Source organism: Chiloscyllium plagiosum, unplaced genomic scaffold (genome assembly GCF_037043375.1).
Source record: "Chiloscyllium plagiosum isolate Xiang-an unplaced genomic scaffold, Cpla_swu_hap1 HiC_scaffold_3, whole genome shotgun sequence".
NCBI lineage: Eukaryota > Metazoa > Chordata > Chondrichthyes > Orectolobiformes > Hemiscylliidae > Chiloscyllium > Chiloscyllium plagiosum.
This window is the reverse complement of record NW_028270141.1, coordinates 100,521,036-100,537,202: the sequence shown is the minus strand read 5'-3', so window position 1 is coordinate 100,537,202 and position 16,167 is coordinate 100,521,036.

The following is a 16,167-nucleotide window of genomic DNA, read 5'->3' as shown; positions in this document are numbered from 1 at the left end:
ATGGCACCATGGGATGTGATCATCTGGCAAGTGGATGTTCCTTCTCTTGGTGACCCTGCCCACCAGGACAGCATCAGGACAGCAGCATCAGTGAAGCTGGGAGCCAGATTGGACTTCTCAGGAGGCATGTCTGGGGTTCAAAGGACAGCCACCCCAGGCTGAGGGCTAATTCCTGACTTGCAGCTGCCCAGTCGGCCCATCAAGTTGATACAAGACCCTTCAATTTAAAAAGGTCCCATCAATGGCTAAAAGTTTCAGCTTGCCAGACACTTGATTCACTGAGTAACTCCTACAATATCTTGTTTGCCTAGATAATGAACTGAGAGATATTATCATGTGTGATAACTCATCCCAAGTGCTAGCAGATATGACACCATGCAGAACGGTTCCTGTCTTACTCTGTAATGAAACTTTAAAATGGAAAATCTCAGGCTTAATGAAATCATCCAGAACTAGGAACCTTGGAAATCAACGGTGGATTATAATTTTTTCAGCTTTATGCACAATAAGACAAATATTCTATCTGTTTGGTTGTTCTCTCCCTTTCCCCTCTATCTAGGTCCCTGACCTACCTTTAAAATGTTCCAGTTGCCTGATATTGACAATCTTCATTGTCAGTGAAAAAAGCTGCTTGGATTTAACTGCATGGGTTGAAAAGCTGACTGACAGCTCCTAAAATCTATTGTTGGCTTTTGTGCAACCAGGCATCATTGAAGATTGTTTTAAATTGAGCATGCTATTTAATCGCAGACAGGCTCATTGAGCATTGCCATCTGCCACTCTACATGGCAATTTGAAACATATGAAGATGTTTAAACTACAAGCGTAATTTGTTCTTTATTTGTAATTCTGTATTTTAAAATAAAATAGAAAGCTCTATAAATAGAAAAAATATAAACCTTCCAAACGGAAGGTATTTTTAAAACCAAGGTGCAGAGTGTTATCACTGATCAACACCAAACACTTCTACAGTGGTTCTTGTGAGGATGCATTGCAGGAAAAAAGTTTAAGATTTCCTGCAAGCATAGCAGGCATTTGTTCTCTTTGATACTTCATACTCACAGGGACAAGACGCAGTCTAACTCTGCCATTGCAAACACATCTCACAAAGCCTCACTAAGCAAGATGTAACATCACGTGCATTATGTACACTCAAGAACTCACACCAAACTCATCCTTCCAAGCCCAAGTGGTTCTTGTGAGGTAGAGCATGAACAGCACGGACTAAAGTCTAGAATGAAAATGAACAAGAGGCGCATCGGAAAAAGCCAAAATGAAAGAACAGCAATGCAGCTCATTTCTCCAACAAAACAGGTAAAGGAAAAGTCAGAGTAGCCACACCAGCCATAGGGCTGCGTTCTCATTTGACAGAGACAATTGACAGTGGTTTAACCTGAGGGCCACCACACCTCAAGAGAAGGGAGCAGTCCTTCATAGTAACTCCCACCTGTGCAGGAGTTGGACCCACACTGTTAGCATTACTCTGCATTATAAACCAGTCAGCACACCAACTGGTCCCTTATTGGCATTTGTATTGACAGTGGAGGGGATTCAAAGAATGATACATGGACTACAGGGGTTAAGTTGCGAGGAGAGATTAGGTCTGTTTTCTCTCAAATAAAAAGGTTAAAAGGTGATCTGATTGAAGTCTTCGAGTTATTAACAGTAAAAGCCAAGATCGATAAACATAAACTATTCCGCTGGTTGGGATTCTAGAATTGGAGTCTGAGAATTAGGGTCAGACCACTCAGGAGAGATTTTAGGAAGCACTTCTGTACACAAAGGATGGTAGAGGTTTGGAACTTTCTTCCACAAATGGCAGTGCATGCAGAATCATTTGTTAATTTTAAATCTGAGAGAGATTGGTTTTTGAAGCAAAAGTATAAATGCATATGGGCCAAAGCTAGGTGCGTGGAGTTCGGTTACAGATCAGCCATGACCTTATTGAATGATGGAACGGACTGAAGGGGCTGAATGGCCTGCTAATGTTCCTGTGTTCCTAATTGCACAATCTGTCATCTTAATAAATGTTATATATTTTGAAGTCAAAGATCACACAGCACCAGGTTATAGTCCAACAGGTTTATTTGGAAGTACAAGCTTTCGGAGCACTAGGTAGCTACCTGACAAAGGAGCAGTGCTCCAAAAGCTTGTACTTCCAAATAAACCTGTTGGACTAAGCTGGTATTGTGTGATTTTTAACTTTGTCCATCCCAGTCCAAAATCGGCACCTCAACATCATATGTTTTGAAGTCAGCGGGGTTGCACTATACATAAACGGATTTCATATAAAACACAATAACTCATCATATCAATAAAATATTTGATGTAATTGGAATGTTCAATTTGTGCCATGGGCCCTTTAATCTCAGTTGTTATGCTAAGTAGGTAAGCTCTTCAGATGCTGCCTGATTTCCTGCTCCTCTGTGCTGCCTGACCTGCTGTGCTTTTCCAGCAAATCACTCTCAACTCTGATCTCCAGCATCTGCAGACCTCACTGCCTCCAAGATGAAGGTTAGATCCAGTACCCCAAAACTGTGGTACCTTCAAGATCTTCTGTGCCCTCAGTGGAGATATTTGTATATCACCTCAATCTATAATCTTATAGTCTTAGTCATTGCTCGTTCACTATATTCTTGAATACCAATGAGGAGAAAGTGAGGTCTGCAGATGCTGGAGATCAGAGCTGAAAATGTGTTGCTGGAAAAGCGCAGCAGGTCAGGCAGCATCCAGGGAACAGGGACGTTTCGGGCATAAGCCCTTCTTCAGGAATACCAATATCAATTAAGAGGTTGAAGAATTAGCCTGTGGTAGATTCAGAATCAGGATTACCTGAGAATAAGGTACCACCTTGAAGAGGCTAAAACACTGGTCCATCTACATGCTGAACACCATGGCCAATAGGCTGTGCAATGAGCTAAATGGCCCACCAACATTAGACCAAAGCCAAGCACCCTATTTGTACTACATCCAGTCAGAAAGGTTGACAATCAGACAGCTAACATGAGGAAACAAATTTACACTTTCAACCATGATGTAGCACAGGAAACAGTCCAAGAAACAAGGTTAAAGTGTTTATAAATGCCTTCAATTAAAAATGTCACTTGCATTCATCCTGCAGTCTCCATCATCCCACATGTCAGTGTCCAGCCAATTTGATTCGTACCATATAGTTTAGGAAGTGGTTGAGCATAGTGAACACAGCAAAGTTTATGGGTTCTGACAGCATTTTGGCTGTATTATTTTAGATCTGTCATCAATGTTTGCTGCACGCTGTGTGAGAACTTGGAAACATCCTGCACAAACCATGCACAAATCAATCCCTTTAAGTTACTCCATTTGCGCAACCTCATTTATATAAATGATTTGGTTGTGAATATGGGAGGTAGAGTAAGTAGCTATGTAGATGACACCAAAATTGGTGGTGTCGTGGACAGCAAACAAAGTTACCTCACAGGAAAACAAGATCTTGATCAGATGGGCCAAAGGGCTGAGCAGTGGCAGGTGGAGTTTAATTTCGATAAATGTGAGGTACTGCATTTTGGAAAGGCAAATCGGGGCAGGACTTATACACTGAATGGTATGATCCTGGGGAGTGTTACTGAACAAGGAGACCTTGGAGTGCAGGCTCATAATTCCTTGATAGACCGGGTAGTGAAGAAGGCCTTTATTGGTCAATGCATTGAGTATAGGAGCTGGAGTGTTGGAGGCGGAGGGGTCATGCATAGGGTGAATAGCCAAGGTCTTTTCTCCGGGGGGAGAGGGGGAGTGCAAAATTAGAGGGCATAGGTTTAAGGTGAGAAGAAAATGATTTAAAAGGGATCTGAGGGGCAAATGTTTCATGCAGAAGGTGATGCGTGTATGGAATGAGCTGCCAGAGGAAGTCGTGGAAGTTCATACAAATACAACATTTAAGAGGCATGAGATGGGATAAGATTTATTTGGGATGCCTGGTCAACAAGGATGAGTTGGAACGAAGGGTCAGTTTCCATGCTGTTCAACCCAATGACTCTATGGCTCTAACCTAATATGAATACATTAAAAGAGCTTTGCACATAATCAAGTTAAATGTCCACTACAAAAAATTAGAGAGTATCTTATCCACTAGAAAAACACACTGTTGTTTTAGCCCTGTCACTGAAATGGCATTTTGACTGGCACCTGCCAAATTATTTGATAAGTCATTCATGTAAATCTTGTGCACAAAATGGAGGAAATAATTAATATATTTTAAGAGAAATATAGCATCTTCGAAAACAGGAGCAGGAAAAGGTCATTCAGTCCATCAAGCCCCCTCTGCTTTTCAATATGACTATAGATGATCCTCTATCTCAGTGCCATACTCCCATGTTCCTGAACACACTTAGCATCTAGCAATCTGTTTCTTTTCAATATATTCAGTAACTTGGCCTTTTGAAGTGGAGAATTCCACAGGTTCACCACTCTTTGAGTGAGGTCATTTTTTATCAACTCACCTTGAAATGGCTAACCCCATAGTTTGGGATCATGACCCATTGTTTGGATAACCTAGCCAAGGGAAATATCATTCTGCATTCTATATGTCTATCCATGTCAGAATATTGTATATTTCAATGAAATTCCCTCTCATTCTTTGAAACTCCGGTGTAAAAATGTCCAGTTGACCAAACTTTCTCCAAAGAACAAACCTGCCATCCCAGTAATCCGTCTGGTGAACATTTGTTGACTTCCCTCCATAGCCAGAACATCTTTCCTCAGGTAAAGAGTCCAAAACTCCAGATGTGGTGTCACAAGATTCCTGTGCACTTGCAGTAAGACTTCCTTGCTCCTTGTACTCAAGCACTGTTGGCAATGAAGGCCAACATAACAATTGTCTTCCTAACTGCTTCATGCATCTGCATGCTTACTTTCAGTGAATAATAGACAAGGGCACCCAGATCCTTTCGTATATCAGTATTTCCTAATCTATCACCATTTAAATGATAGTCTGCCATTTGTTTCCTTATATAGTAGATAACTTCACATGTAGCCATGTTATGTGCATTTGTCATGTAATTTCCCATTCATTCAGCTTGTCTGAATTGACTTGACTTGATTATGTGTAAAGCCCTTTTAAATCCTTCTCACCACACTGTTTTAATTTTTTCATTTTTGGTTTGGAATTGGTGTTGCAGTTGAGAGTTGAACTTTGAACTGTGAACAGCAGCCTGTTTGTTGTTAAAAAGCAAAAGGAACAAAAGACTGATGTTTGCTGTTGGGAACTGGCCTGGAAAGATAATGCAGATCAATTACTGCTCTAAGAGCATTATAGGCATTTCAGCACTGTGTTATTGTTATGCCCAAGGACTGGTAGCTGGCTGGATGTTGACTTGGTCAGTCAGGGGAGGATCAGTGCTGGCCAGCCAGCGAACGGGGAAAAAGAAAGAGAAACCAACAAGCAAAGGAGTTTTGCTTGTGTTTTTGGGCAAGAGGCAATGTTTCTTTGGAAAATGCTGGACTGGGTTTTTGGTTTTGCTGTCTCTAGTTATTCTCCAGTTATCAACTTTATTGAAATTCCTGTGAAAAAGAACTCCAATCTATAAGAAATAAGGAAAAGTTTCTGGCAGTTGTTTGCATTGGTCAGTGACTTTGGAATTCAAACAAGATACAATCCTATGTGCCTGTAATACAACCCATTGGATTCCATGAAGTCTTGATATTTATCATTGAAACAGTTATCAAGCTGGCTACATAAAATTCATTTAACTTTTTAAATTTATCCCTTAACTGTGTCTGCCTGTTGGTGTGTGAGTGGGGATTTATATTCAAAGAAGATTGGGCTTAGATTGACTTGTTGCCCATTTTAAAAGTTACATTATTAATAATAAATTGTTAATTTTAGTTTTAATTAAAAAAAACCTTGATGTCCAAGTTCATTTTTTGTAAAATCTGGTGAGGAACACTTGGGTACCTTTGAGGGTCATCAAATGTTTTAATTTCACTGTGTTGCAAATCCAATGTCAGCAAGGGTTGTTAAGTATAGGGTTGTCAAGAAAGCATATGGTGTTTTGGCTCTCATTAACAGGGAGATTGAGTTTTGCTACAGCTCTCAAAACCCTGGTGAGACCATATTTGGAATATTGTGTCCAGTTCTGATTGCAGAGGCTTTGAAGAGGATGCAAAGAAGGTTTACCAGAATGCTGCCTAGACTGAAGAGCTTGTCTTATGAAGAGAGGCTGACTAAGCTCGGACATTCCTCTCTGAAGAGAAGGAAGAGGAGAGGTGACCTGGTAAAGGTATACAAGGTAATGAGAGGCCTGGATAGAGTCGATAGCCAGAGACTTTTTCCCCAGGGCAGGATTGACTGCTGCAAGGGGTCGTAGTTTTAAGGTGTTAGGGGCAGGTATAGAGAAGACATCAGAGGTAGATTCTTTACGCAGAGAGTTGTGAATGCATGGAATGTGTTGCCAGCAGTGGTGGTGCAAGCAGAGTCATTAGGGACACTTAAGCGACTGCTGGACATGCACATGGATAGCAGTGAATTGAGGGGTGCATAGGTTAAGTTATTTTATTTTAGATTAGAATTAATCCTTAGCACAATATTGTGGGCTGAAGGGCCTGTTCTGTGCTGTACTTTTCTATGTACTCTATGTTCTAAGTCTGACTGATCTGGTTTGCAATTCTTGTGTCATAACGACACTCTCACCTAGTTTTGCGTCAACAGCAAATTTGGAAATATTGTCCTTGATTTTGTTATCCAAATCAGTGATAGATGTTGTGAACAGCTGAGGCCCAAACATTTATCCCAGCAGTATCCTCCTGCCTGTTTCCTGCCTGCTAAACAATTCTTTATCCACGAATTTCATGTGCTTTGGTTTTGCTCAACAACCAATAACGTGGCACTTATTCAAAAGCTTCCCTACAATTCAAATGCACCACATCTATTAGTTCTGTCCTATCTCTTCTACTGGTTGCAAAAAGACCAGTAGGTTATCAATACAATTTCCCTTTCCTCAATCCATATTCACTTTGCAATCCTATTTGCATTTTCTAAGTGTTCTGTTTTTACATCCCTTATAATAGTCACCAGCATTTTTTACTATAGATGTTAGGCTAACTGGTCTATAATTCCCAGTTTTCTCCCTTCCTCATTTTTTAAAGTTGCCACCCTCCAATCTTCTGGGTCTGTTTCAGAATTTACAGAATTCTGGTAGATGATAACCAAACATTTATTTTTATGATCTCCTCCTTTACTACCCTGGGATGTAACTTTTCAGGTGCTGGGGATTTATCAGTTTCCAGTCCCATTAACATCTCTAACATGATTTTTTTTTAGTACTGGTTGCCTTTAATCCTTCTTTCTAAAAAGTCTCTTGTTTCTCCATCAGTTTTGGGAAGCTGTTGGTGTCTCATTCTGTGAAGACAGAAATAAAGTAACTCTTTAATTATTCTTCAATTATTTTATTCTCCATTATCAATTCTCCTCATTTCTCTTCACTAATCTTTTTCTTTTCACATGCTTTTATAGGCTGCTTTTATGATCCTTGCAAGTTTCACTCAGACTCTGTATTTCCTCTATTAATCGACCTCTAACTGTTCCTAGTCCTCAGGCTTGATACTTTTTCTAACAACTTTATATGACCCCACTTTGGATCCTGTTGGTTCATTCAAAATGAATGTATAAGTGCTGCAATGCATTCCTTCTCTACATGTTAGCCATTGTATATCCACTGCCATGCCCTGTAATGAAGTTATCCAGTGAATCAGTGAAGTCATCCCTTATAGTTTGTAGTTTTTATTTTGACTTAGGACCCTAGTTTTGGATTGGACTATTTCACTGTCTATCCCAATGAAGAATTTTGTTATGTTATGACCACTTCTTTCGAAATGACCTTTCAGCGAAATATTCTTAATTAATTCTTCTACTTGCACACAATTGAATATAGGGGAGCTGTTCCTGAGTTGGTTCTTCAATATACTGGTCTAAAAAATTCTTGTACATACTCCAAGAATGCATCCATTACAGTGTTGCTAATATGGTTTTCCCTATTTACACATAGATTAAAATCACTCATGATTACTGTAGCACCTTTATGGCGTGCATTTCTAAATGCCTTCTTAATGGCAACCTCTACTTTGACACTACTCTTTAAAGGTTTACAGATAACTCACAGTAATATTTTCTACCCCTTATTGCTTCTTAGCTTCACCCAGACTGATTCCACATCTAGATTTCCTGTGGCAATATCTTTTCTCATTATCACACTGAATTTATCATTCACTAACCAACCACTCCACCTTTTTCCTTTTTGCTTGGGCTTCCTAAAGGTTGAATGCACTTGAATGTTTAGTTGCTAGCCTTTACCACCCTGCAGCCATGTCTCCATAATTGCAATCATATTGAGCCAGTTTACAACTAGTTGTGCTGTTAATCCATCTTATTGCAAATGCTCCACGCTTTCAGATACCTTTAGACTTGCATTCTTGTCATTTTTATATATTTGTTTTGTACTCCAGCGCTATTTACTACTATTTTCTTCTGCCTTCCATGTTTGCAATCTAATTTGTTAAGTTCCATTTCTATCTTTGTTTCTCTCACTCTTGCCTCCCAATTCAGGTTCCTGGCCTCACCTAAAGTACTAGTGAATGCCCTTGCAAGGACATTCTTTTCAGTCCTGCTTGGGCACAAGCCTCACAACTTTTACAGGTCCTAACATCCCCAGAATCAGTTCCAAAGCCTCAATCTTTTCCTCCTCATTTCTCTAGTTGCACATTCAATTGGTTCATTCTCCTATTCCGGGTCTCACTAGCTTGTGGCACTGGAAGTAATCCTAAAATGACTGCCTTTGATGTCCTGTCTTTCAATTTACTTCCTTACTCCGTATATTCTGCTTGCATGACCACTTTGTCATTGGTACTTACATGGGCCTTGACTTCTGGCTGTTCTTCCTGTCCCTTCAGAAAGACCAATGTTCCACACAGGGGGATTGGTGTTGGCATTGACTTCCAGTTTCAGAAGTGTACAGACCTCAGATGCCCACACAGTTGGTAAGAAAGTTAGAGGGAATGCTGCCTGGATCCTGGTGCTAGTCAGCCAACAGAGTGTACTTCAGCTGCAGATATGTATACCTGTTCCACTTAGGACAGAATCACCTAACACCAATGCTCTCCCTCTTTTTCTTTTCTCCCCTAATGCCCTACCAGTCCCACCTATCAAGTGATGAAAGTATGCTTCTATTTTGCCATCCAGTGATATGTGGCAGATTACGTATGCAAGGCACAGCTGTCTTACCACTACCTCTACAAGGTTTAGGTCAGAGGTTTGTTGGAATACCCACTGCAGCTACAACAATATTCACAAAACTAGTTAAGACAGTCAAATTGATTAGAAATCCTGCCTCTGAATCACATGTTTAAATACTCCTACATTCTATCCTCCACAAACTTGAGGTTGTCAAACACTCTGCTGCGTGTGCCTTAACTCACAGCAAGTGGCATTTCCCTATCACTCCTGTGCGCATCGACCTGATCTCCTAGTAAAGCAACACCTTAATTTTAAAATTCTCATTCTCGTTTTCAAATCTTCTCCAGCCCCACATGCTCTGAGTTATCTTTGCTCCTCTAATTCTGATCTTCTGTCCATCTCTGATTTTTATTTCCCCACTGTTGTTGGCTATGCCTTCAGTTGTTTCTCCCCCCAAGCTCTGGAATACACTCCCTACCCCCTCTCCTCCTCTCTATCTCACTTTCCTCTTTTAAGGCACTCCTTAAGATGTACCTCTCTGACCAAGTTTTGGTGCTCTGACCTAATTCTTCTTATGTAGTTCAATGTCATGTTTTGTTTTTTAATGTGCCTGGAAGCAACTTGAACCATTTCAATGTATTGAACTCTTTGTATAAATATAACTTGTTGTTGTTGTTTCCTGCTGCTGGATCACATGTGGTTACAGTATGTACTATCAGTCAGATGCTCAGAAGCAACTCATCAAGCTTATTTTAACAACAGCTCCAGGTCCTGTGGCTTCCACCACCAAGACATTTAGGGCCGTAAAATCATAGAAATGCTATTCCCTCTTACTTGCCCTCGAATTCCAAGCACAAAATCCAGGAATTATTTACCTTTTGGCATTACAAAATCAGGATCAAAACCTCGAAACAGGGATTCAAAAAAATCAACCATCATCTTCTCTGGTCAATTAAAATTTGGGCAATAAACACCAATTTGTCACAGTTGATGACATCCAAATAAAAATTATTCGTATTGATTTTCAGTAATGATGTTTCCAAGGTAATATGGTCTTTTCTATTAATATATTCCAGATTTATACAATTCTAACAGTAAATGATATTTAAATGATGTGTTAACTATACATATAGTTTGTTTGAACTATGGCCATTGCCAAAGATTTTGGGGGGAGTATTGACTTTTTGTAAAACATTCAAATAATTGCTTTCACTTCAAAAAGGAAAGTGTTGTTTTCTGATGGTGAAGTCCCTTCTCCGTATATTCTCCCCTTAGAGACTCAATGGGTCACCTGACCATTTCTGTGTTTTGGTGCACATTGGCTTCAAATTTACAAAGTTAAATGTTGAATAAATAAATTTCAACATGTAACAATTTAAACATTCCCTTAAATTCTATTAATTGATTTCTTGCAGCTGAGTTAAACTTTCTCTGTCTCTCTCTTGTTCTTTCAACTTGACCTACTCTTGGGAAATAAGGCAGGGCAGGTGACTGAGGTGTCAGTGGGAGAGCACTTTGGGGCCAGCGACCATAATTCTATTCATTTTAAAATAGTGATGGAAAAGGATAGACCAGATCTAAAAGTTGAAGTTCTAAATTGGAGAAAGGCCAATTTTGATGGTATTAGGCAAGAACTTTTGAAAGCTGATTGGAGGCAGATGTTCACAGGTAAAGGGACGGCTGGAAAATGGTAAGTCCTCAGAAATGAGATAACAAGAATCCAGAGGAAGTATATTCCTGTCAGGGTGAAAGGGAAGGCTGGTAGGTATAGGGAATGCTCGATGTCTCAAGAAATTGAGGGTTTGGTTAAGAAAAAGAAGGAAGCATATGTCAGGTATAGACAGGATAGATCGAGTGAATCCTTAGAAGAGTATAAAGAAAGTAGGAATATACTTAAGAGGGAAATCAGGAGGGCAAAACAGGAACATCTTTGGCAAATAGAATTAAGGAGAATCCAAAGGGTTTTTACAAAGATATTAAGGACAAAAGGGTAACTAGGGAGAGAATAGGGCCCCTCAAAGATCAGCAAGGCGGCCTTTGTGTGGAGCCACAGAAAATGGGGGAAATACTAAATGAATATTTTGCATCAGTATTTACTGTAGAAAAGGATATGGAAGATATAGACTGTAGGGAAATAGATGGTGACATCTTGCAAAATGTCCAGATTACAGAGGAGGAAGTGCTGGATGTCTTGAAACGGTTAAAGGCAGATAAATCCCCAGGATCTGATCAGGTGCACCCGAGAACTCTGTGGGAAGCTAGAGAAGTGATTGCTGGGCCTCTTGCTGAGATATTTGTATCATCGATAGTCACAGGTGAGGTGCCGGAAGACTGGAGGTTGGCAAACGTGATGCCACTGTTTAAGAAGGGCGTTAAAGACAAGCCAGGGAACTATAGACCAGTGAGCCTGACCTCGGTGGTGGGCAAGTTGTTGGAGGGAATCCTGAGGGACAGGATGTACATGTATTTGGTAAGGCAAGGACTGATTAGGGATAGTCAACATGGCTTTGTGTGTGGGAAATCATGTCTCACAAACTTGATTGAGTTTTTTGAAAAAGGAGCAAAGAAGATTGACGAGGGCAGAGCAGTAGATGTGATCTATATGGACTTCAGTAAGGCGTTCGACAAAGTTCCCCATGGGAAACTGATTAGCAAGGTTAGATCTCATGGAATAAAGGGAGAACTAGCCAGTTGGATACAGAACTGACTCAAAGGTAGAAGACAGAGGGTGGTAGTGGAGGGTTGTTTTTCAGACTGGATGTCTGTGACCAGTGGAGTGCCACAAGGATCGGTGCTGGGTCCTCTACTTTTTGTCATTTACATAAATGATTTGGATGCGAGCATAAGAGGTACAGTTAATAAGTTTGCAGATGACACCAAAACTGGAGGTGTAGTGGACAGCAAAGAGGGTTACCTCAGATTACAACAGGATCTTGACCAGATGGGCCAATGGGCTGAGAAGTGGCAGATGGAGTTTAATTCAGATAAACGCGAGGTGCTGCATTTTGGGAAAGCAAATCTTAGCAGGACTTATACACTAAATGGTAAGGTCCTAGGAAGTGTTGCTGAATAAAGAGATCTTGGAGTGCAGGTTCATAGCTCCTTGAAAGTGGAGTCACAGATAGATAGGATAGTGAAGAAGGCGTTTGGTATGCTTTCCTTTATTGGTCAGAGTATTGAGTACAGGAGTTGGAAGGTCATGTTGTGGCTGTACAGGACATTGGTTCAGCCACTGTTGGAATATTGCATGTAATCCTGGTCTCCTTCCTATTGGAAAGATGTTGTGAAACTTGAAAGGGTTCAGAAAAGATTTACAAGGATTGGAGGATCTGAGCTACAGGGAGAGGCTGAACATGCTGGGTCTGTTTTCCCTGGAGCGTCGGAGGCTGAGAGGTGACCTTATAGAGATTTACAAAATTATGAGGGGCATGGATAGGATAAATAGACAAAGTCTTTTCCCTGGGGTCAGGGACTCCAGAACTAGAGTGCATAGGTTTAGGGTGAGAGGGGAAAGATATAAAAGAGACCTAAGGGGCAACTTTTTCACGCAGAGGGTGGTACTTGTATGGAATGAGCTGCCAGAGGATTTGGTGGAGGTTAGTACAATTGCAACATTTAAGAGACATTTGGATGGGTATATGAATAGGAAGGGTTTGGAGGGATATGGGCCAGGTGCTGGCAGGTGGGACTAGATTGGATTGGGATATCTGGTCAGCATGGACGGGTTGGACCAAAGGGTCTGTTTCCATGCTGTACATTTCTATGACTCTATGACTGTCACAGATATTTTCTCAATCTCATTCTCTCTCTTGGTATTAAGTGCTTTCTTTTTATCTGTTTGTCTCTGCACTTTCTCAGTGAACCCAAAGGTGCTCGGCAGGTACAGTCTAAATGATATATTTAATGTAGTAAGAGATTTTAAGTGGTGGTATCGGTAACATTATGGAAAAGTTATATTGTATCAGTTCCATGCATGACTGTGATCTTTTACTATGAATTCTGTGTCTTATGATCCTGCTCCACAGCAGTGCTCTGAAAGATAGTACTTCTAAATAAAACTGTTGGACTATAATTTAGTGTTCTGTGATTTTTAACTTTATCTACATATGATGACCTATATGAAAAGCAATGACATTTTATCGATGGAAGCTATTCCATAACTGTACATTGTGTGGCTAAATGACAAGATCCATCACCTACAGTTTTGTGTATTTCTAATATTTCTGTGTGTAGCTTTGTGCATTTAAATTAAGCACATACCAACAGAGCACATTTGGTAATGACTAGCTTGCACAAGTCCCATTCAGTCATAACTTCTGTCCTTACTGTCCTACAACCATTGTTTAAAAGTTAAAATTTCTATTTATCACCATCAATGATCTTAACCTTTTCTATCTTTACAACATCATTCAACCCCAGAATCCCCTGAGGACACTAAATCCCTCCAGTTCTGGCATCATCCACATCCCTAATTTCTTTGTCCCTCTATTGACAACAATGCCTTTGGTCATTTAGACCCTCTGTTCTGGAATTCCCTCCCTCAACCCTTATACCTCTTCACCTCCTGAAAGCCTACATCTATCAGCAAGCTTTGATTTCCTGTCCTAATAGCTTCCTTTCTGGTTCAGTGCCAAACATTATTGGATGATACTTCTGTGAAGAACTATGGAAATCATTTCTATGATAAAGACATTACATAAATGCAGCTTGTTGTTATGGGCTGCATTAATGCATCATACTTCCCAAAGTTAAGAATTTTGATTTTTGTCATGATGTTCATATTAATCTTGATCTACATACGTTCTTTCAAAATCTATGCATTGTAGGTTCATTGATTTCTGTAGTGCTTTGAAGTCAAAACATACATAATTGCATTTACATATTTCAACATAATCGACACCACATTGACATAAAACTGGTTGATAAAATCAACATTGTGATACTCAGCCTGGAAATATGAGTCATGAATGGGGAAATTTCTCAATCACAATTTGGAACAACATCATTAAATGGTAGCAACATGAACATTATGTACATTCAATGTCAAATTTCAGCAGTGAAAAGCTTCTATTTCAAAATTAAAAATAGTTCAACAAATTCATTTAACAATCAGGTTTTATTTTGTGACCGCACATATGCCTCTGAGTCAGAAGATTCTGGATCCAAACTACACTTGAGACTTAAGCAGATAAACAAGCTTGGTGCCTCAGAGCAGTACTGTTGACAAAGATGCATTGCTGAAGGTGCAGTCTTTCAAATGTTAAGCAAAGCCCCTGTCTGCCTTCTTTGATTAATATAAACAATACAAGGCATCAGTTTGAAGTGAAACATTGGAGTTGTCTCTGATGTTCTGACCAATAGCTAACCTGAAGTGGAATCACAGAAACAAGTTAACTGGTCTTTTATTTCAGTGCTGTTTGTCAGAACTAACTATGTACAAATTTGGCTACTGTGTTCCTTACATTAACGTACACGTAACTATAGGTCAGATTACTCAATTTGCTGTAAAGTTCTAAGAGATGGCCTGGATCTTGAAAGTGCCTTATTTTATTCTTGTGATTTAATGGAATTCAGATCCAAGCATATCATTGACAAGTTGATGTGAGAGTGTTATGGTTATGGTGTTGGATGGGTAATTCATGCAAACTAGATTTGAGTTGAGTTTAAATTGAGTTTAAGTCCTGCCAAGGGAAGTGGGGAATTCAAATTCAGCTAATTAACTATATAGAGAATGGGGCTATCCATAAAACTGACCAAGAAACTATTGTGTTGTCATAAAAGCCCACCTGAATCAGAGTTATCTTTTAGGGAAGAAATTATTTTCCTATTCTGAGTGTGTCTGAATCCAGACTCAAAGTAGCTTGTTTGACTTTTAACTGTCCTCTGAAATTCTGAGTAAACCATTTAGCTATATAAAGCTTTTGCAAACAATAATAAGAATAAATTTACCTGGCATTGACCAAACCAAACACCTACCACACCATCAGTCTGGTTTTATAAGTTTAGGAGCTAAGTGTACGGCTCAAAGGTTGGCATGGATAGAATGGACTTCACTTCAGAGTTGGACAACTTTATAAGTTGGATAACTATACATAGTGTGGAGTGTACAGAGTGTACAAAAATTGAAAAACAGCTGCAAATATGTTAAAACAAGGAGAAAAAAAATAGTAAAAAGGCAAAATTGTTGGTTCTTTGCTTGAATGTGAGCGGCATTCTGAACAAATGAAATGCATTAAAGACAAAAAATACAAGTCAATGGAAATGATCTTGTACCCATTAAGGAGACATGGTTACAAGGGGATCAAAACTGCGAGCTAAATATTCAGGGCTATGGGGCTTTTCAAAATGTCACACAGGATGGAACAAGTATGATGACAAGAAATGATCTTAAATTGAAAGATGTAAAATCCATATGGTTGGAAGTGAGAAATAAAAAAAGGAGGAAGACACTGGAAGGAATAATCTGGACTGAAGGCCATCTAACAGTAGTTCTTTGATGGGGCAGAGAATAAATCAGGAGATAATGAAGGCATGATAAAAGGAAGTAAATCACTTCAGTTTCTTAGAACAATATTTGTAGATCTACGCAGGAAGTTTTGGATCTGGGTGATATGTCGTGAGGTATAATTAATAAATGATATCAGAGAGAGTAAAAGACCGCCCTTGGAAGCCGTGACCATAAAATGCTAGAATTAGGCGTTGAGTTTTAGACAATAGACAATAGACAATAGACAATAGGTGCAGGAGTAGACCATTCTGCCCTTCAAGCCTGCACCACCATTCAATATGATGATCATCCTTAATCAGTATCCTGTTCTTGCCTTATCTCCATAACCCTTGATTCCACTATCCTTGAGAGCTCTATCCAACTCTTTCTTAAATGAATCCAGAGACTGGGCCTCCACTGCCCTCTGGGGCAGAGCATTCCACACAGCCACCACTATCAGGGTGAAGGAGTTTCTCCT